Source organism: Sciurus vulgaris (genome assembly GCF_902686455.1).
Source record: "Sciurus vulgaris genome assembly, chromosome: 6".
Lineage (NCBI taxonomy): Eukaryota > Metazoa > Chordata > Mammalia > Rodentia > Sciuridae > Sciurus > Sciurus vulgaris.
In genome coordinates this window covers 886,835-907,747 of record NC_136466.1, presented here as the reverse complement: position 1 = coordinate 907,747, position 20,913 = coordinate 886,835, and the positions used below count along the sequence as shown (strand labels likewise).

At 53.4% G+C, this 20,913-nt stretch overlaps 1 long non-coding RNA gene across 2 annotated transcripts in view; it reads left to right on the top strand.

The window, feature by feature from the left end:
• LOC306663292 overlaps positions 1-20,563 on the top strand; it is a 726,016-nt gene extending 705,453 nt beyond the window's left edge. For both annotated transcript variants that reach the window (XR_013764435.1, XR_013764436.1), the window contains exons 4-5: positions 17,072-17,208; positions 20,002-20,563. This is a non-coding gene — a long non-coding RNA (uncharacterized lncRNA). The remainder of the gene's footprint in view (positions 1-17,071; positions 17,209-20,001) is intronic.
• Positions 20,564-20,913: the final 350 nt, after the last annotated feature.

The following is a 20,913-nucleotide window of genomic DNA, read 5'->3' as shown; positions in this document are numbered from 1 at the left end:
CCTCCCGAGCCACTGGGATTACAGGCATGGCCACCACACCTGATGGGACATATTTTTATGACACTCATGAGACATCATATCCAAAATTAATTAAGAGATTAATTAAGGTTAATTAGGTTCTATCAAGATGGCAGACTGAGCCCATTATTTTCCATCAAAACTTAGGTAACACAGAAATTAAACATAATAAAAAATACAAAATAGCATTTTGAAGAGAAAACGTTTCCGATGGTTGACATTTTGATGCGTCAGAGTTCTGCATACTACACGTAGTACATAGATCATATTAAATATTTTCCCAAGATTTGCACATATAGGCTTCATACATAAAACTTTTAAATCTGTAGCAGATTCGTTGAAAAGCATAAGCCAGTGTATCTGCTGGGGTGGGGAGGGTGCTGACAGACAGGAGGGGAGGGCACCTCCTCTAGGATCAGGAGATGTGGGAGCTGGCCGTCCAAGGCCAGGCATGGGGCAGCTTCGTGTAGATCCATGCCAGGTCACCACTGAAGGCAGTCACCCAGCCAGGTCCCCCACCCCTCCTCCCAGAGCTGGGCACAGCTGCCTGCTGCTGAATTGGTGGGGATTATTCCACCGCACCATGGCTGCCTGCCCAGAGGAGCATGCCAAGCCTGTCACCCTGCCTCTGTGCACGTGGCCTAGGCTGCTCAGAGATGAGCTTCGCCCAGACCAGCCGGGCTGTTGGTGCTCAGCCCACGAGCACTTCAGCTGAGAGACCACGTCCCCACTCCAGCCACGGCCACTGCTGCTTGCTTTCCAGTGGGCGCTGCAGCTGACGGGTGGAGGAGAGAGACTCCTGGCTGTCACCTGGACCCAAGGTGTGCGTGGCTGGGAGGGCCACCGCCATTGCCCCGTCTGGTTCCCGCCACCGCACACCCCACCTTGGCTGAGCCTTCGCTGCTGACAAGAGGGCCGGTGTGATTCCTGACCCCACCTCTCCCCGGGAAGCATGGGGACTTGAACCATGACTTCATGGAGGACAAGTGCCACAAGTCCCTCACAGTAACAGCCAGCACTGATGAGATGGAGCCTCCCCAGAGCAGGAGAGGACCCCGGTCCCGCTGCGGGAGCGTCACGTGTCGCCCCACGCTGGTGCTCAGGCACTCCTGCTGAGCTGCGGGCGTCCCCCGTGCGAATCCTGCAGAGGGAGTGGGCTCTCTGCACACCACACTCTGTGCCTGAGCTCCCTGGTCACAGCGGGGAGGCTGCAGGTCGGCCGCATCACGGCGCCCAGCTGGAAAGAAGAGAAAGGCGTAGAACAATGGCTGTTTTTGTAGATGAACACAGGGTCATTTTTTATCTGTTTCGGTGGTGCTGAGGATCAAACCCAGTGCCCCACGCATGCTAGGCAAGCACGCTACCCCTGAGCCCCAGCCCCAGGCTAGACTGACACTTTTTAAAAAAGCAAAATCAGCTTCAGAAATATCAAACTCATGGAGGCCTCGTCACCTGAGCTAAGGTTCTGCTCTCATCCTTCCACGTCAGGATGGCTCCAAAAGAGGCTAGAGTCCAGCTTGCTAAAAGGCGTGGCAGAAAGGTAGTTTTTGTTGTCGTAAACGTTACTCTGACCTCAAAGCAGACGGGTATCATACACGACTCAACGAGTTCACTTCCAGGACTACGACGGGCCCCAGGGAGGTCACAATTGTCTCACTGACATGATGACCCAATCCTCCCACTTTAGGGCTGGGAAACAGGCATGCTGCATGTTCACAACCAAAAGTGCAAACCGAAGTCCAGGAAGGAGAAAGGCCAAGGAAAGGAGGAGCCAGCATTTCGGGCCCTGCCCTGGAAGGTCAGCTAGGACCTGGGGAACGACAGGACCCCTCTAAGGGCCGTGCAACTCTGGGCGAGTCGCCCACCTCCCAGCCAGTGGGTCAAGAGGTCCCTGGAGAACAGGAAGCCAAGCGGCACACACAGCACCAAGAGGGGTCACCAGAGAGGGGACGGTCCCTGAGGCTTCCAAGGGGACCATGAGTGGTCAGCAAGACCCTGCCCACCCTGGCAGGTGGGTCCCCTGCCAGAGGGAGACTAAAGGAGCCTGGGGGCTTCACGTGTGTTCCCAGGTGACCCCCTCAGGAATCTCACCTGACCCTGAGGTAGGTAGGAAAAAGGTCAGCTTTGCCCAGCTTGATCTTAAAGCCCTGGCAGGAGAGTGTGACTGACGGACAGTCACACGTCACGTTGAGGGGAAAGGCCATGGCTTTTAATGGAACTTGAAATGTACACTCACATCAGTCTTCCCAGGCCTAAATGAAACTGGGAGGTTAGAAAGAAAGGTTCTAAAAGGCACTGCCAGGGACACACGCTTGTTCTAAGTCGATTTGAGGCCCACACACTTTCCTATCCTCCTAGGCAGACTCCATCTGTACCTAGTTCTGGATGGTCCATAAGATGTAATGTGCCACAAAAACCCTGACTGACTTTCCCACGAGACACAGCTAAAGGCATCCTTCAACTAACACAGGCGATCACCACAAAATCTGCTCACAGAAATCGGATGGCACTCTGCAGTTCAAGGGACACCCCTGTGCCACTCTAAAACTGAACGTGTTTCTAGCCACTCGTAAAGTCTCTATAGCTTCAAATGGCCTCCACTCACTAACACATGACACGTCAGACCACACCTGAGCTCCAGTGGTAACTCTTCGTGGTCTTCAGAGGCTGGCTGGTAACACTGATCAGTTTTGTGCTAATTGTAGGCAGAAATTAATGCTTTGCTGTATTGTGTATTGTTTGCTGGCATGATCCCTGCCCACATTCACAGCACGGGGACAGGGTCCAGCTGCTGTGGCTGAAAGACCCTGCTAGAACAAAAAGACCAGGCAGGATGCAAACCTCATGAACCATCCCATCTGTTTATTCAGGAATGAAGTTTCACACAGAACAGGGGAGGCAGAGACGAACAGGCATTGGTGGATCCACTTTCCTGGTGGGACATGAGCCACTGGACTATTCGGGGACCGGGATTATAGAGGTTATCTTGAGGGGTGGTCTAGTGAGCAGATCAGTTTTCTTGGGCTCTCAGGAAACAGATTTGTGACAATTTGAAAATTTGGGTTTAATGGGGAATATTTTTACTTGGGGAAGAATGGAGGGTCTGGGGTCAGTGTTCAGTGTTGATCTCTTTCCCTTCAGGGACACATTGTACTGTCCCTGGGACAGGATTTATTTGAGGAAGGATTAATGCACTGGCTTCCTTTCTAGGGACTGTTCTGACACTGGGAAAGCTGTCAATGGATGGCTTTCTTTTTCATTCCTTTTCTCAGGCCTCACTGTTTCGGGTTTGCTGTTGTTTGTTTTGCTTTGCTTTTTCATTTTCCACATCTAACAGACCTGACCAGCACAACTGTAGAGAGGGAAAAGTTTATTTGGGGGCTCATGGTTTCAAAGGTCTCAGGCCACAGAAGGCAGGCTCCATTCCTCCGGGCTATAGGTGAGGCAGAACATCATGGCGGAAGAGTGTGGCAGAGGGGAGCAGCTCCTGACGCTAGGAGAGTAGAGAGAGGTCTCCATGGGCCAGTTGCAAGTACAACCCCACAGCTCTGCCGCGTCCCCACCTCCTCGGCCACACCACTTCAGTCCCTCGGAGTTAATGCCACCAGGGGACCGATTCACTGATTGGGTTAAGCCCTCATGGCCCAGTCATTTCTCCTGTGAACCTCCGTGCATTGTCGCCCATGAACATTTGGGGGCCACCTCCCATCCAAGCCACAACAACCACCATCATGGACCTCTGGACTTCCCTGGAGCCCAAGATGTCCAGAGTCCATTAAGCTCCCGATGGCCATGCACTATGACTCTGTGGAGCTGCCTCCCAACTTCTTCTACGCCCGGTTAGCCCCTCTGGGGCTTCCCTGACGGCCACAGCCAACACCCACCCTCGGCTCAAAGAAACCAAGGCGGTCAGCTCCCCTTTCCCTCCACAGCCACCCAGGTCCTCCTCAGAGGAGGGACCGAGGCCGGAGATAACGACACGGAGGCAGGTAGCCAGGCCCTCGGGTGGGATGCCACCACCCAGTGAACACCCTGGGCTGTACCCCGCTCATGTGCTCAGCAGCCCTGGGAAGGCCCCTCATGGGGATGCCCAGTGCTCTCCTGGCAGGGACGTCGTGACCCATCCAGGCCCCTCAGGGCAGCTCCCACCACAGCTCCCCGGGCCTCTGTTCCATGACCAGACGCCTCTCCTTCCCTCTGCTTCCCTCCCAGCACTGCTTCCTGAGGAGCGCACGACACCCGCCTCGCCCCTGGGGGCCACGCCCACCACACCCGCCTCACCCCTGGGGGCCACGCCCACCACACCCGCCTCACCCCTGGGGGCCACGCCCACCACACCCGCCTCACCCCTGGGGGCCACGCCCACCACACCCGCCTCACCCCTGGGGGCCACGCCCACCACACCCGCCTCACCCCTGGGGGCCACGCCCACCACACCCGCCTCACCCCTGGGGTCCCCGCCCACCACACCCGCCTCATCCCCTGGGGGCCACGCCCACCACACCCGCCTCATCCCCTGGGGCCACGCCCACCACACCCGCCTCACCCCTGGGGGCCACGCCCACCACACCCGCCTCACCCCTGGGGTCCCCGCCCACCACACCCGCCTCACCCCTGGGGGCCACGCCCACCACACCCGCCTCACCCCTGGGGGCCACGCCCACCACACCCGCCTCACCCCTGGGGTCCCCGCCCACCACACCTGCCTCATCCCCTGGGGTCCCCGCCCACTACACCTGCCTCATCCCCTGGGGCCACGCCCACCACACCCGCCTCATCCCCTGGGGGCCACGCCCACCACACCCGCCTCACCCTTGGGGTCTGGTCCACTCGCCCTCTGTGGGACTCCTGCCTCTTCTCAAGTAAGACCTACTCAATTTACTCTTTCCTTCTCTCATTTTATGCTTCACATTGTGAGGTAAGAACCCAGAAGGAATTGGGAAAGCACGGATTTGGCTCCTCTCCACACTTGGTTTCAGTAGCAGAAGACAAACGGTTGGTAGTGAAATGCCTCCTGGTATTGACTGCACATGGAATGGGGCGGTTCGCATGCGCTGCCTTAGAGACGTCGTCTCCATCTCACCTCGGGCTTCTTCTTCCTTCGTTGTGTTCGTGCTGGGATGGGAACCGGGCTGCCTGTCTGCTAGGAGCCTTCTCTTCACTGGCTGGTCCAACCGAGGCCCTTTGCACGTGGTCCCGTGGCTCCAGAAGGTCCACAGATTCGACAGTGCGCACGTTCCATTTCCTTAGACCTTCTCTTCGCTTTCAAGCTCAGGGTGCTTCCTTAAAACAGGTCCAACTGTGGTGGCCACGCCTGTGATCCTGGTGGCTGGGAGGCTGAGTCAGGAGATGGCAAGTTCAAAGCCAGCCTCAGCAATTTAGTGATGCCCTGAGCAACTCGGGGAGACCCTGTCTCTAAAAAAGCATAAAAAAGGGCTGAGGATGTGGCTTAGTGGTTAAGCCTCCCTGGGTTCAATCCCCCGTGCCCCCCCCCCAAAAAAAAAAACCAGAAAAAGGAACAGAGGTCACAAAGGTTATTTATGGATATGGAAAATGACAAATCCCCCAAATAGTGTGGTCCAGGGAAAAGGAACAATGGAAAAAGCAATATGTTGGCCCTTCACCATGAAAAGACAGGTCCTAGGGAAGTCTTATCTAAGTCTGAAGTGACAGTCTCTGGGAAGTGGCCAAAGCATTGACCCTTCCCTAAACAAATCTTTTTCCAGACCCTGACCACTGGCCCCAGGCCCTCCATTAGGTCCAGTAAAGATAAACCCCAGAGACTGACCACTTACCCCACAACCCCTCCCATCCTGCCCAGTAAAAGCAGACCCCAAATTCCTGCGTGCCCAGACTGACAGGCTTATTGATTAAGTCACTTCTCCATGTCACCAGGAGAAGCCCAGTCCCTTCCTTTGTTAGTGGCTCATGGTCCACCAGGAAATTGGGTCCATCAGAGATATGAAACTCCGTGTCTGAATAAATAGCTGAGAATATCTGTGACATTTGCACCCAGCCCAGTCATTCTGTGCTAACAGTTACGACATTTGTGATTTTATGATTATTCTTCTATTGCTTCTGGGAGAAACACTCTCACCTGCTCAAGCCAAAAGAGTGGACACAAGGTAGAGCAAAAATCACAGCTTTGCTTTAATGATGGTGCTGAAGATCCAGGGCCAACAGAATGGGCACACCCCAAACTGTACTCCTATAGTGCAAGATCCCCCCAGGTCCTCATTGGCTCATTGGCACTGGGGTTTTGAGGTGAGACTAAGTTCCTGGTTTCACCAGTTTCCTTCTGGGCTATTGTCTCACCAATATGAAGAATGAACTCATGGACAACAACGGAAGGGAAGAGAAAACAGTAGGATTTACTTAACTGAGAAGAGAGAGAACTTTGAAATGCAGGAGGGGCCAGACAGTAGGAAAACCCCTTTTGCTTTGCTAACTCAGGTGCTAACGTTGTTTGGGGGCGACCATTGCCCAAAGTTCCGTCCCTCTCCCCGATGCCAATTCAATAACCAGGACACAGTTTGGACGAAGTAAAAAGAAGTTATATTGCTTTGCCAGCAAAGAAGAAGCACAAGGAACTCCTGTCCCAGAGGCTGTGATTCTGCCCATCAGCCAACCAGGTGACTCAAAGGCTACACTGCATGTGTTTTCTATAAGGAGCTCTAACTCACTTGTTAAAGTGAGAGCTGGTCGTTTCTGACACCTTCTGCTGCCATCCCCAAGGTTGGAATGACCAGGTCCCTGTGGTGGTGTGTGCTGAAGGACAGGGACCTCTGCCCTGGATGGGGAAGAAAGGAGATCCTGTTTCCCCTGAGATTAGGGAGAGGGAGAGAGCAGGGAGGAGCAGGGAGAGAGGAAGAGAAAGGAACGTGCTATTTATAAGGTAAGTCACAGTGCGAGTAGCCAGGGCTGCATGCATAGCGTTAAGGGCAGCACTGGTAGAGCGAGCATTGATCCAGATCTGCCCAACAGGCACCCACAGAGTATCAAGGCTGCTGGTTGCTTCCTTCAGCCTAGGCTTTAGTCCTTCCTTAACTCCCGTCTGCATTCACTCCCACCTTCCATTTAGGGTCTCTTGGGGTGGGAAAGGCCCAGGGATTAGTCACAGTGATACTAGTGGTAAAAGGTGACAACAGTTGTTTCAGAGGTGTGGAAAATTGAACAAGGGAAAGATGCAGAGGCAAGCATAGAAAGCATGTTCTATTGCAAGAATAGAAAACAGAATTCGCCTGCGAATAAGACGGCATAGCTAGTATCCAAAGTAGTAGGAGTGTGCCTCTTAGAGTCCCTTTGTCCTCCTCCTGTGAGCACAGGACAGAGGCAGTCCTCCACGGTTCAAGGAAGTGGAGTGTCCTCTTGGAGTTCCTTTGTCCTCCTCCTGTGAGCACAGGACAGATGCAGTCCTCCACGGTTCAGGGAAGTGGAGTGTGCCTCTTAGAGTTCCTTTGTCCTCGTCCTGTGAGCACAGGACAGATGCAGTCCTCCACGGTTCAGGGAAGTGGAGTGTGCCTCTTAGAGTTCCTTTGTCCTCGTCCTGTGAGCACAGGACAGATGCAGTCCTCCACGGTTCAGGGAAGTGGAGTGTGCCTCTTAGAGTTCCTTTGTCCTCCTCCTGTGAGCACAGGAGAGAGGCAGTCCTCCACGGTTCAGGGAAGTGGAGTGTCCTCTTAGAGTCCCTTTGTCCTCCTCCTGTGAGCACAGGACAGAGGCAGTCCTCCACGGTTCAGGGAAGTGGAGTGTCCTCTTGGAGTTCCTTTGTCCTCCTCCTGTGAGCACAGGACAGATGCAGTCCTCCACGGTTCAGGGAAGTGGAGTGTCCTCTTGGAGTTCCTTTGTCCTCCTCCTGTGAGCACAGGACAGAGGCAGTCCTCCACGGTTCAGGGAAGTGGAGTGTCCTCTTGGAGTTCCTTTGTCCTCCTCCTGTGAGCACAGGACAGAGGCAGTCCTCCAGGTTTGGGGAAGTGGAGTGTGCCTCTTAGAGTTCCTTTGTCCTCCTCCTGTGAGCACAGGACAGATGCAGTCCTCCACGGTTCAAGGAAGTGGAGGGTGCCTCTTAGAGTTCCTTTGTCCTCCTCCTGTGAGCACAGGACAGATGCAGTCCTCCACGGTTCAAGGAAGTGGAGTGTGCCTCTTAGAGTTCCTTTGTCCTCGTCCTGTGAGCACAGGACAGAGGCAGTCCTCCACGGTTCAGGGAAGTGGAGTGTCCTCTTGGAGTTCCTTTGTCCTCCTCCTGTGAGCACAGGACAGATGCAGTCCTCCACGGTTCAGGGAAGTGGAGTGTCCTCTTGGAGTTCCTTTGTCCTCCTCCTGTGAGCACAGGACAGAGGCAGTCCTCCACGGTTCAGGGAAGTGGAGTGTCCTCTTGGAGTTCCTTTGTCCTCCTCCTGTGAGCACAGGACAGATGCAGTCCTCCAGGTTTGGGGAAGTGGAGTGTGCCTCTTAGAGTTCCTTTGTCCTCCTCCTGTGAGCACAGGACAGATGCAGTCCTCCACGGTTCAAGGAAGTGGAGTGTGCCTCTTAGAGTTCCTTTGTCCTCCTCCTGTGAGCACAGGACAGATGCAGTCCTCCACGGTTCAAGGAAGTGGAGTGTGCCTCTTAGAGTTCCTTTGTCCTCGTCCTGTGAGCACAGGACAGATGCAGTCCTCCACGGTTCAGGGAAGTGGAGTGTGCCTCTTAGAGTTCCTTTGTCCTCCTCCTGTGAGCACAGGACAGAGGCAGTCCTCCACGGTTCAGGGAAGTGGAGTGTCCTCTTGGAGTTCCTTTGTCCTCCTCCTGTGAGCACAGGACAGAGGCAGTCCTCCACGGTTCAGGGAAGTGGAGTGTCCTCTTGGAGTTCCTTTGTCCTCCTCCTGTGAGCACAGGACAGAGGCAGTCCTCCACGGTTCAGGGAAGTGGAGTGTCCTCTTGGAGTTCCTTTGTCCTCCTCCTGTGAGCACAGGACAGAGGCAGTCCTCCAGGTTTGGGGAAGTGGAGTGTGCCTCTTAGAGTTCCTTTGTCCTCCTCCTGTGAGCACAGGACAGATGCAGTCCTCCACGGTTCAAGGAAGTGGAGTGTGCCTCTTAGAGTTCCTTTGTCCTCCTCCTGTGAGCACAGGACAGAGGCAGTCCTCCACGGTTCAGGGAAGTGGAGTGTCCTCTTGGAGTTCCTTTGTCCTCCTCCTGTGAGCACAGGACAGATGCAGTCCTCCACGGTTCAGGGAAGTGGAGTGTCCTCTTGGAGTTCCTTTGTCCTCCTCCTGTGAGCACAGGACAGAGGCAGTCCTCCACGGTTCAGGGAAGTGGAGTGTCCTCTTGGAGTTCCTTTGTCCTCCTCCTGTGAGCACAGGACAGAGGCAGTCCTCCAGGTTTGGGGAAGTGGAGTGTGCCTCTTAGAGTTCCTTTGTCCTCCTCCTGTGAGCACAGGACAGATGCAGTCCTCCACGGTTCAGGGAAGTGGAGTGTGCCTCTTAGAGTTCCTTTGTCCTCCTCCTGTGAGCACAGGACAGAGGCAGTCCTCCACGGTTCAGGGAAGTGGAGTGTCCTCTTAGAGTTCCTTTGTCCTCCTCCTGTGAGCACAGGACAGAGGCAGTCCTCCAGGTTTGGGGAAGTGGAGTTTGCCTCTTAGAGTTCCTTTGTCCTCCTCCTATGAGAACAGGAAAGATGCAGTCCTCCATTGTTCAGGCAAGTGGAGTGTGCCTCTTAGAGTTCCTTTGTCCTCCTCCTGTGAGCACAGGACAGATGCAGTCCTCCAGGTTCGGAGAAGTGGAGGGTCCTCTTGGAGTTCCTTTGTCCTCATCCTATGAGAACAGGAGAGAGGCAGTCCTCCATGGTTCAGGGAAGTGGAGTGTGCCTCTTAGAGTTCCTTTGTCCTCGTCCTGTGAGCACAGGACAGAGGCAGTCCTCCACGGTTCAGGGAAGTGGAGTGTCCTCTTGGAGTTCCTTTGTCCTCCTCCTGTGAGCACAGGACAGAGGCAGTCCTCCACGGTTCAGGGAAGTGGAGTGTCCTCTTGGAGTTCCTTTGTCCTCCTCCTGTGAGCACAGGACAGATGCAGTCCTCCAGGTTTGGGGAAGTGGAGTGTGCCTCTTAGAGTTCCTTTGTCCTCGTCCTGTGAGCACAGGACAGATGCAGTCCTCCACGGTTCAGGGAAGTGGAGTGTGCCTCTTAGAGTTCCTTTGTCCTCGTCCTGTGAGCACAGGACAGATGCAGTCCTCCACGGTTCAGGGAAGTGGAGTGTGCCTCTTAGAGTTCCTTTGTCCTCCTCCTGTGAGCACAGGAGAGAGGCAGTCCTCCACGGTTCAGGGAAGTGGAGTGTCCTCTTAGAGTCCCTTTGTCCTCCTCCTGTGAGCACAGGACAGAGGCAGTCCTCCACGGTTCAGGGAAGTGGAGTGTCCTCTTGGAGTTCCTTTGTCCTCCTCCTGTGAGCACAGGACAGATGCAGTCCTCCACGGTTCAGGGAAGTGGAGTGTCCTCTTGGAGTTCCTTTGTCCTCCTCCTGTGAGCACAGGACAGAGGCAGTCCTCCACGGTTCAGGGAAGTGGAGTGTCCTCTTGGAGTTCCTTTGTCCTCCTCCTGTGAGCACAGGACAGAGGCAGTCCTCCAGGTTTGGGGAAGTGGAGTGTGCCTCTTAGAGTTCCTTTGTCCTCCTCCTGTGAGCACAGGACAGATGCAGTCCTCCACGGTTCAAGGAAGTGGAGTGTGCCTCTTAGAGTTCCTTTGTCCTCCTCCTGTGAGCACAGGACAGATGCAGTCCTCCACGGTTCAAGGAAGTGGAGTGTGCCTCTTAGAGTTCCTTTGTCCTCGTCCTGTGAGCACAGGACAGAGGCAGTCCTCCACGGTTCAGGGAAGTGGAGTGTCCTCTTGGAGTTCCTTTGTCCTCCTCCTGTGAGCACAGGACAGATGCAGTCCTCCACGGTTCAGGGAAGTGGAGTGTCCTCTTGGAGTTCCTTTGTCCTCCTCCTGTGAGCACAGGACAGAGGCAGTCCTCCACGGTTCAGGGAAGTGGAGTGTCCTCTTGGAGTTCCTTTGTCCTCCTCCTGTGAGCACAGGACAGATGCAGTCCTCCAGGTTTGGGGAAGTGGAGTGTGCCTCTTAGAGTTCCTTTGTCCTCCTCCTGTGAGCACAGGACAGATGCAGTCCTCCACGGTTCAAGGAAGTGGAGTGTGCCTCTTAGAGTTCCTTTGTCCTCCTCCTGTGAGCACAGGACAGATGCAGTCCTCCACGGTTCAAGGAAGTGGAGTGTGCCTCTTAGAGTTCCTTTGTCCTCGTCCTGTGAGCACAGGACAGATGCAGTCCTCCACGGTTCAGGGAAGTGGAGTGTGCCTCTTAGAGTTCCTTTGTCCTCCTCCTGTGAGCACAGGACAGAGGCAGTCCTCCACGGTTCAGGGAAGTGGAGTGTCCTCTTGGAGTTCCTTTGTCCTCCTCCTGTGAGCACAGGACAGATGCAGTCCTCCACGGTTCAGGGAAGTGGAGTGTCCTCTTGGAGTTCCTTTGTCCTCCTCCTGTGAGCACAGGACAGAGGCAGTCCTCCACGGTTCAGGGAAGTGGAGTGTCCTCTTGGAGTTCCTTTGTCCTCCTCCTGTGAGCACAGGACAGAGGCAGTCCTCCAGGTTTGGGGAAGTGGAGTGTGCCTCTTAGAGTTCCTTTGTCCTCCTCCTGTGAGCACAGGACAGATGCAGTCCTCCACGGTTCAAGGAAGTGGAGTGTGCCTCTTAGAGTTCCTTTGTCCTCCTCCTGTGAGCACAGGACAGAGGCAGTCCTCCACGGTTCAGGGAAGTGGAGTGTCCTCTTGGAGTTCCTTTGTCCTCCTCCTGTGAGCACAGGACAGATGCAGTCCTCCACGGTTCAGGGAAGTGGAGTGTCCTCTTGGAGTTCCTTTGTCCTCCTCCTGTGAGCACAGGACAGAGGCAGTCCTCCACGGTTCAGGGAAGTGGAGTGTCCTCTTGGAGTTCCTTTGTCCTCCTCCTGTGAGCACAGGACAGAGGCAGTCCTCCAGGTTTGGGGAAGTGGAGTGTGCCTCTTAGAGTTCCTTTGTCCTCCTCCTGTGAGCACAGGACAGATGCAGTCCTCCACGGTTCAGGGAAGTGGAGTGTGCCTCTTAGAGTTCCTTTGTCCTCCTCCTGTGAGCACAGGACAGAGGCAGTCCTCCACGGTTCAGGGAAGTGGAGTGTCCTCTTAGAGTTCCTTTGTCCTCCTCCTGTGAGCACAGGACAGAGGCAGTCCTCCAGGTTTGGGGAAGTGGAGTTTGCCTCTTAGAGTTCCTTTGTCCTCCTCCTATGAGAACAGGAAAGATGCAGTCCTCCATTGTTCAGGCAAGTGGAGTGTGCCTCTTAGAGTTCCTTTGTCCTCCTCCTGTGAGCACAGGACAGATGCAGTCCTCCAGGTTCGGAGAAGTGGAGGGTCCTCTTGGAGTTCCTTTGTCCTCATCCTATGAGAACAGGAGAGAGGCAGTCCTCCATGGTTCAGGGAAGTGGAGTGTGCCTCTTAGAGTTCCTTTGTCCTCCTTTTGTGAGCGCAGGACAGATGCAGTCCTCCACGGTTCCGGGAAGTGGACTCTCCTCTTAGAGTTCCTTTGTCCTCGTCCTGTGAGCACACGACAGATGCAGTCCTCCATGGTTCAGGCAAGTGGAGTGTGCCTCTTAGAGTTCCTTTGTCCTCGTCCTGTGAGCACAGGACAGATGCAGTCCTCCACGGTTCAGTCAAGTGGTGTGTGCCTCTTAGAGTTCCTTTGTCGTCGTCCTGTGAGCACAGGACAGATGCAGTCCTCCATGGTTCAGGGAAGTGGAGTGTGCCTCTTAGAGTTCCTTTGTCCTCCTTTTGTGAGCACAGGACAGATGCAGTCCTCCATGGTTCAGGGAAGTGGAGTGTGCCTCTTAGAGTTCCTTTGTCCTCCTTTTGTGAGCACAGGACAGATGCAGTCCTCCACGGTTCCGGGAAGTGGACTCTCCTCTTAGAGTTCCTTTGTCTCGTCCTGTGAGCACAGGACAGATGCAGTCCTCCATGGTTCACGGAAGTGGAGTGTGCCTCTTAGAGTTCCTTTGTCCTCGTCCTGTGAGCACACGACATGTGCAGTCCTCCACGGTTCAGGCAAGTGGAGTGTCCTCTTGGAGTTCCTTTATCCTCCTCCTGTGAGCACACGACAGATGCAGTCCTCCATGGTTCAGGCAAGTGGAGTGTGCCTCTTAGAGTTCCTTTGTCCTCGTCCTGTGAGCACAGGACAGATGCAGTCCTCCACGGTTCAGGGAAGTGGAGTGTGCCTCTTGGAGTTCCTTTATCCTCCTCCTGTGAGCACACGACAGATGCAGTCCTCCATGGTTCAGGCAAGTGGAGTGTGCCTCTTAGAGTTCCTTTGTCCTCCTCCTGTGAGCACAGGACAGATGCAGTCCTCCACGGTTCAGGGAAGTGGAGTGTCCTCTTAGAGTTCCTTTGTCCTCCTCCTGTGAGCACAGGACAGATGCTACACGGTTCAAGGAAGTGGAGTTTGCTCTTACAGTTCCTTTGTCCTCCTCCTGTGAGCACAGGACAGATGCAGTCCTCCATGGTTCAGGGAAGTGGAGTGTGCCTCTTAGTGTTCCTTTGTCCTCCACCTGAGAGCATACAACAGATGCAGTCCTCCACGGTTCAGGCAAGTGGAGTGTGCTTCTTAAAGTCCCTGTGTCCTCGTCCTGTGAGCACAGGACAGATGCAGTCCTCCACGGTTCAGGGAAGTGGAGTGTGCCTCTTAGAGTTCCTTTGTCCTCGTCCTGTGAGCACAGGACAGATGCAGTCCTCCACGGTTCAGGGAAGTGGAGTGTGCCTCTTAGAGTTCCTTTGTCCTCGTCCTGTGAGCACAGGACAGATGCAGTCCTCCACGGTTCAGGGAAGTGGAGTGTCCTCTTAGAGTTCCTTTGTCCTCCTCCTGTGAGGACAGGACAGATGCAGTCCTCCATGGTTCAGGGAAGTGGAGTTTGCCTCTTAGAGTTCCTTTGTCCTCCTCCTGTGAGCACAGGACAGATGCAGTCCTCCAGGTTTGGGGAAGTGGAGGGTCCTCTTAGAGTTCCTTTGTCTTCCTCCTATGAGCACAGGACAGATGCAGTCCTCCACGGTTCAGCGAAGTGGAGTGTGCCTCTTAGAGTTCCTTTGTCCTCCTCCTGTGAGCACAGGACAGATGCAGTCCTCCATGGTTCAGGGAAGTGGAGTGTCCTGTTAGAGTTCCTTTGTCCTCCTCCTGTGAGCACAGGAGAGATGCAGTCCTCCACGGTTCAGCGAAGTGGAGTGTGCCTCTTAGAGTTCCTTTGTCCTCCTCCTATGAGCGCAGGAGAGAGGCAGTCCTCCATGGTTCAGGGAAGTGGAGTGTCCTCTTAGAGTTCCTTTGTCCTCCTCCTGTGAGCACAGGACAGAGGCAGTCCTCCATGGTACAAGGAAGTGGAGTGTGCCTCTTAGAGTTAATTTGTCCTCCTCCTGTGAGCACAGGACTGATGCAGTCCTCCACGGTTCAGGGAAGTGGAGTTTGCCTCTTAGAGTTCCTTTGTCCTCCTCCTGTGAGCACAGGACAGATGCAGTCCCCCACGGTTCAGGGAAGTGGAGTGTCCTCTTAGAGTTCCTTTGTCCTCCTCCTGTGAGACAGGACAGATGCAGTCCTCCACGGTTCAGGGAAGTGGAGTTTGCCTCTTAGAGTTCCTTTGTCCTCCTCCTGTGAGCACAGGACAGATGCAGTCCTACACGGTTCAAGGAAGTGGAGTGTGCCTCTTAGAGTTCCTTTGTCCTCCTCCTGTGAGCACAGGACAGATGCAGTCCTCCAGGTTCGGGGAAGTGGAGGGTCCTCTTAGAGTTCCTTTGTCATCCTCCTATGAGCACAGGACAGAGGCAGTCCTCCATGGTTCAGGGAAGTGGAGTGTGCCTCTTAGAGTTCCTTTGTCCTCCTCCTGTGAGCACAGGACTGATCAGTCCTCCACGGTTCAGGGAAGTGGAGTGTGCCTCTTAAAGTTCCTTTGTCCTCCTCCTGTGAGCACAGGACTGATCAGTCCTCCACGGTTCAGGGAAGTGGAGTGTGCCTCTTAAATTTCCTTTGTCCTCCTCCTGTGAGCACAGGACTGATCAGTCCTCCATGGTTCAGGGAAGTGGAGTGTGCCTCTTAAAGTTCCTTTGTCCTCCTCCTATGAGCGCTGGAGAGAGGCAGTCCTCCATGGTTCAGGGAAGTGGAGTGTCCTCTTAGAGTTATTTTGTCCTCCTCCTGTGACCACAGGACTGATGCAGTCTTCCACGGTTCAGGCAAGTGGAGTGTGCCTCTTAGAGTTCCTTTGTCCTCGTCCTGTGAGCACAGGACAGATGCAGTCCTCCACGGTTCGGGGAAGTGGACTGTCCTCTTAGAGTTCCTTTGTCCTCCTCCTGTGAGCACACGACAGATGCAGTCCTCTACGATTCAGGCAAGTGGAGTGTGCTTCTTCAAGTCCCTTTGTCCTCGTCCTGTGAGCCTAGGACAGATGCAGTCCTCCACGGTTCAAGGAAGTGGAGTGTGCCTCTTAGAGTTCCTTTGTCCTCGTCCTGTGAGCACAGGACAGATGCAGTCCTCCACGGTTCGGGGAAGTGGAGTGTCCTCTTAGAGTTTCTTTGTCCTCCTCCTGTGAGCACAGTACAGATGCAGTCCTCCATGGTTCAGGGAAGTGGAGTGTCCTCACAGAGTTCCTTTGTCCTCATCCTGTGAGCACTGGACAGATGCAGTCCTCCATGGTTCAGGCAAGTGGTGTGTGCCTCTTAGAGTTCCTTTGTCCTTGTTTTGTGAGCACAGGACAGATGCAGTCCTCCACGGTTCAGGCAAGTGGAGTGTCCTGTTAGAGTTCCTTTGTCCTCCTCCTGTGAGCACAGGACAGATGCAGTCCTCCATGGTTCAGGGAAGTGGAGTGTCCTGTTAGAGTTCCTTTGTCCTCCTCTTGTGAGCACAGGACAGATGCAGTCCTCCATGGTTCGGGGAAGTGGAATGTGCCTCTTGGAGTTCCTTTGTGCTCCTCCTGTGAGCACAGGACAGATGCAGTCCTCCACGGTTCAGGCAAGTGGAGTGTGCCTCTTAGTGTTCCTTTGTCTTTGTCCTGTGAGCACAGGACAGATGCAGTCCTCCATGGTTCAGGGAAGCCCTTTTTCATCCTTGGACTCAGGCACTATCGGGCTCATTTTCTGAATGCAAAAAAATGCCATTCATTTACTGCGGACGTTTGGTTGCATAGGGTACAATGGGGGTGCTTTAATGATTGGAAACTGTGGATGTGCGTGCAGTCAGGTCCTTTTTGTGGATGTTAAAACTTTTAACTCAGCAAGGTATTTGTGACAAGGTTGAAACTCATCCTTACTTGGAGTGATGGGAGTCCACATCCCCGTGAGGAGAACTCAAATCTCACACAGTGCTTTCCTTTCTGGGGCCTTCATTGTTTTCCAGGGTGTTGATACTTACTGTCTCCTTTTAGGATTATTTGTAATGGAAGAAAGTAAACGTCCAGAGCTTTGCATTCAAGCCCCTTCCTTCTGGCCCATTATTATTGGGAGAGGACTTACTGGAGGTTAATGTTCGACTGTTTCCCTTCCTTTTCCTAATTGGTGCCGACTCTCTGCTTTTCTTGGCGGGATGTCTTATAGGAATGTTGCTTCCCATAACCCTTCACTGCCCTCTTCTCCCTTGTCTTGCTCCTTCCTGCCCCATCCTGTGTACTTGACCAGCCCTGTGTGACCAGGCTGGAGTGAACCAAAAGGTGGGAAGCAAATGGGGAAGGGGTAAGGGCCAAACGTTGGAGTGATCCAGGCAGGTGGCAGGCCAGGAGGCATTAATTAACAGCTCCTTCGTGGAGGAACAGTTCCTGGGCAGGTTACCTTAGCAACAGGTTAGAGCAGGGCAAAGGGCTTTGGAAGGAGGAAGAACTTGTCCTTCTGCTCTCACTTATCCGGGAGTCTGATCCATTCCCTGTCCCTCAGACCCCACAGTGTGCATGTGTGGCTGGGGTAAGAGAGGGGTCTTTTGCAGCCCTGGCCAGTCAGCAGGCAGCTGGTGGGAGGGGGTGGCCTTCCACAGTCACAGGCCTTGATCTCTCACCCTGTGCAGCTCAGAATCCATCTCCAGGACTGTGTCTCCTCTGCTGTGTGAGGCCCCAGTGGCTCTGGCTGAGACTGTCTCCCTGAGCTGCAGGTGCTGTGAGATCCCCAGGAAGGATGTCTGGACTCCCCAGAAGGCAGGAAATGGTGAGTGGTGGGGCCAGGACTCCTGGGGGAGGTGGGCTGGTTAGAACTGGCAGGAGCCAGGGGTGGCTGGACTCTGGCCTCCCTCTGTCAGCTCCAGAGTTGACCCACCCAGAGCTGAGTCAGATGCTGCTCCAGCTCAGCCCTGCTGCCTTCAGGCCTTGGTGTGGGCTGGTCCTGGGTGGTTCCCAGTGTGCTGCCTGGTCTGCAGCCGTGTGCGCACCACTATGTCTGCACAGCGCAGTCTGCAGTCCTCGTCTCTCAGTGTGCAGTGAGGGCAGATCCTCTCCGGGGATGCTGACTCGGGATGGGGTTCCCTGTGGAAGGTTATTGGTCTAGAGGTCACCTTCCCTCCTTCTCCCCGTGGGTGCAGCTGCCCCCCCATCTTCCGCGTGTTTGAGAAACTGGTCTCAGATGCCCTTTCCTTTGCCCAGCCTCGCCCGTCCCAGGGCGGGCAGTAAGCCCTGAGCACGCACCTCTCCCCACACGTCCAGTCTCCAGCTCCCCTCCAGCTCACAGCGCTGTCAATGCTTGTTGCCCTCACGTCACTCAGGTGGGCCCAGCTCTTCAGTTACCAGTTTTTCGCTGAGGATGGACATGCTTTCTAAATGATTTGCTTTCCATTTGTGAACAACTCCACGAGGGAGAAGTGGACGTCAGTCACCTGGGTCTGCATATTGAAACTCTGTGGGTCTGTCCTTACCTTCTCCAGGCAAAGAGGGCTTAATGTCTTGGGTAGAAGTTCTTTTTGGACACCTTAGAGGGTCCTGTGTCCTGAGCCACTGTCATTTCCTTTTCTGGGGCTGCAACCAGGTGCCCAGAGCTGCCCTGTGTCCTGCAGGGTGCAGAGAATCTGTCCCAAGTCAACTCCTTCTTGAGGCGAGCTTGAGATTTGGGGTACAGTCTCTCAGAGGAGCAGCTGGAGGCCCTGGTGCTGAGGAACCTCCTGGAACAGGCCTCACCTAGACAGCGGCCTTGGGACATGGTCTCCCCCAGGCCCTGTGTCCCTTCCATGGAGACAGGTGGGCAGCAGCCTGTGCATGCTGGTGCCGAGGGGCCAGGACAGCAGTGATTCCTGCCCCTCGCGACTCTCACAGACGTCAAGGAGCAAGAACTGTCCAGAGCGTGAGAACCACGTCCCATGTGCTGCAGGTTTGTCCTCCACGGGTTTCATCCTTTAAATCCCTTAATTTTAGTGTATTTGAATTTCTCATCCTTCTTTATTATTGCTCGCTCTTCTTATGTAAAAATGTTTTCCCTATTCCTCTTGAAAACCCTTTCCTCTTAACTTCCGAGAGTGGTTTTTTTGACATTAGACTTTATAGTGGTATTTGTGCAATAAGACAGGTGCGTGTTTGCAACTAGGATGCCCTTGGCCCATGTTCTACGTTGCTGGTTGCCCCGCCCCCACGGTACAGTATCTGTCCCTTCCCTAATCCGCTTTCCTGAAAAGGCCGCCTCACTGAACGCTTTCTCCTCTCTTGGCGCATTCTCCCTGTTCTGCTAGTACTGCGCTGTTTGGAGTTTCATTATTGGAGAGTCGGGTATGTACAGTCCCATGTCATAAGTACAGGGATTCGTCCTGGGGGGCACGCTTAGGCTGCCTCATGACTGCACCAGTGTCATTCCGTCCCCACGCTCCTGGGTGCCACAGCCTCCTGCACACCTGTGCCATGTGGTGTCCGTGGCTCCTGGGCTACAAACCTCCACAGTGCGTTGCCTTACCAAATACTGCCGTTGAGAATCCTTTAGGTTTGTTATATCGGCATCTTGACACACACACAGGGATCCCGTTGCTACAGACAACTGTGTATGTGTGGCCTATGTGAAGGAAAATGTCCTTGAAGGAAACATTGTCACGTGGCACCTGCTGTATGTCAGAGAAGGCGGCAGTCTGTGTTTCGGAGAGTGTTAACGATCGTCACACCTTTGTATTCCTATTAGGCATGGAGAAGTGCTTTCTTGATCACTGTAATATCTACTTTGGAGATTTATGACATTTTGCAGTGCTGTTTGTGGAAGAGGTGACCTCTGGTGACAGTTATTGCTAAGACACACGTATCTTTCCACTTACCCCGTTCTTCTTTGCTCTTATCAGAAGTATTAGCAATTTGCTGTTTACCAATCAGTGTTCTCATTTGCTGGTTGTTGGATTTGCTCTGGAGTAAAGCAGTTGCAGCCTGATTTTTCTCAATCCCCAGTGAACACATTGTGAACAATTGAGTGAAATGTTGTCTATCAGAGATGCTCCCAATCTCCTTGAGCAGAGCATGTTTTTGTTTGTTTCTTTTCAAATGGGTGCTCCTTCAGGTTCTAGGGTAAGAGTGGGACAAAGTAATGTGATTTCTGGAGGAAGGGGGACGTTCAGTAAAGCTCATGTTGTTTACCTACACTCTGTCACTGCTAAGTGTGGTGGATCCCTCCCGAATCCTTAGCTCCCCTCGCAGCAAGGTCCACCTTGGTCAGCATGCATTTCTAAGGTAGTTACTGTCAGGAGGACTAAGATTCGCTCTCTCTCACAGGAAGGGTTTCCTTATCACCTGTATTAGACACACACCCTATAAGAACATTAGGGGTGACCCAAGAGCATCCCTAATGGGTTGGACAGTTCAGTTCCTGTATTGGAATGCTTCTGTTTGGGGAAGTGAGTGCAGACAGAGGGGACACGTTTGGATGACAAAAGCATGGAATAAACGTTTGGAGATCACAGTCGTGGGACCATCTCACGTGTAGAGACAGAGCCTTCATGCCGTCAGTCTCTCCTGGCCGGCACCACACTTGTGTGCAATGTTCTAGAATTCTGTGGCCTTCAAGGATGTGGCTGTGAACCTCACCCAGGAGGAGTGGGCTTTGCTGGATCCTTCCCAGAAGAATCTCCACAGAGACGTGATGCAGGAAGTCCTTAGAAACCTGGCCTTTATAGGTAAGGATGTTTCATTACAAAATCAAATGTTTAGTAATTGGGAGTGTTTTTGTTTTTTATCTGAAGCAAGGGTTGAACCCAGGGGTATTGAACCCCCGACTCCCACCTGTAGCCCTTTTTTATATTTTGTTTAGACACGGTGCCTCCCTAAGTTGCTGAGGCTGGCTTTGAACTTGAGATCCCTCTTTCTCAGCCTCCCAAGGTTATTGGATTCCTAGTGGGGTCCACTGTGCCTGGCAAGATTGGAGTGTGGAAAGGGAGTACTTTGGGAAATAAATTTGACCTAATGTCATTACACTCTGCACTATGAATCCCATAATAGTTTTCCTTTTTTCTTCTGTTTAATTGTTGCTTTATAGTTGCCCACATTATAAATCCCGTAATTTATTCTGAAATTATGATGATTCATCATGATTGTTTGGGTCTACATTTTAGGAGACAAATGGGAGGATCAGAACACGAATCCCCAGAAAGATCAAAGGTAATTTGTACTCACCAGAGGAAACAGTGTCTTGAGGGAATTTAACATGTCCCATAATTTTACAAATAAGGAAGGAAAACAAGCAAGGTGAATTATAGCTATTTTACCAGAAATGTGAACTTTATTGTGAGATACATGTTTAGTGTTTTCAAAGTAATTGATTTGCTGACAGTGCTAAGAAACTGCTTTTTTGATAGCACTGATTTAGTTGTAGCTCTGCGAAGCAGTGTCACAAAGTCATCATGGCCTTTAGATGGAAACCATTTGGACATGACAGAAAAGCAGCACTTTCCCTGCCATTGGT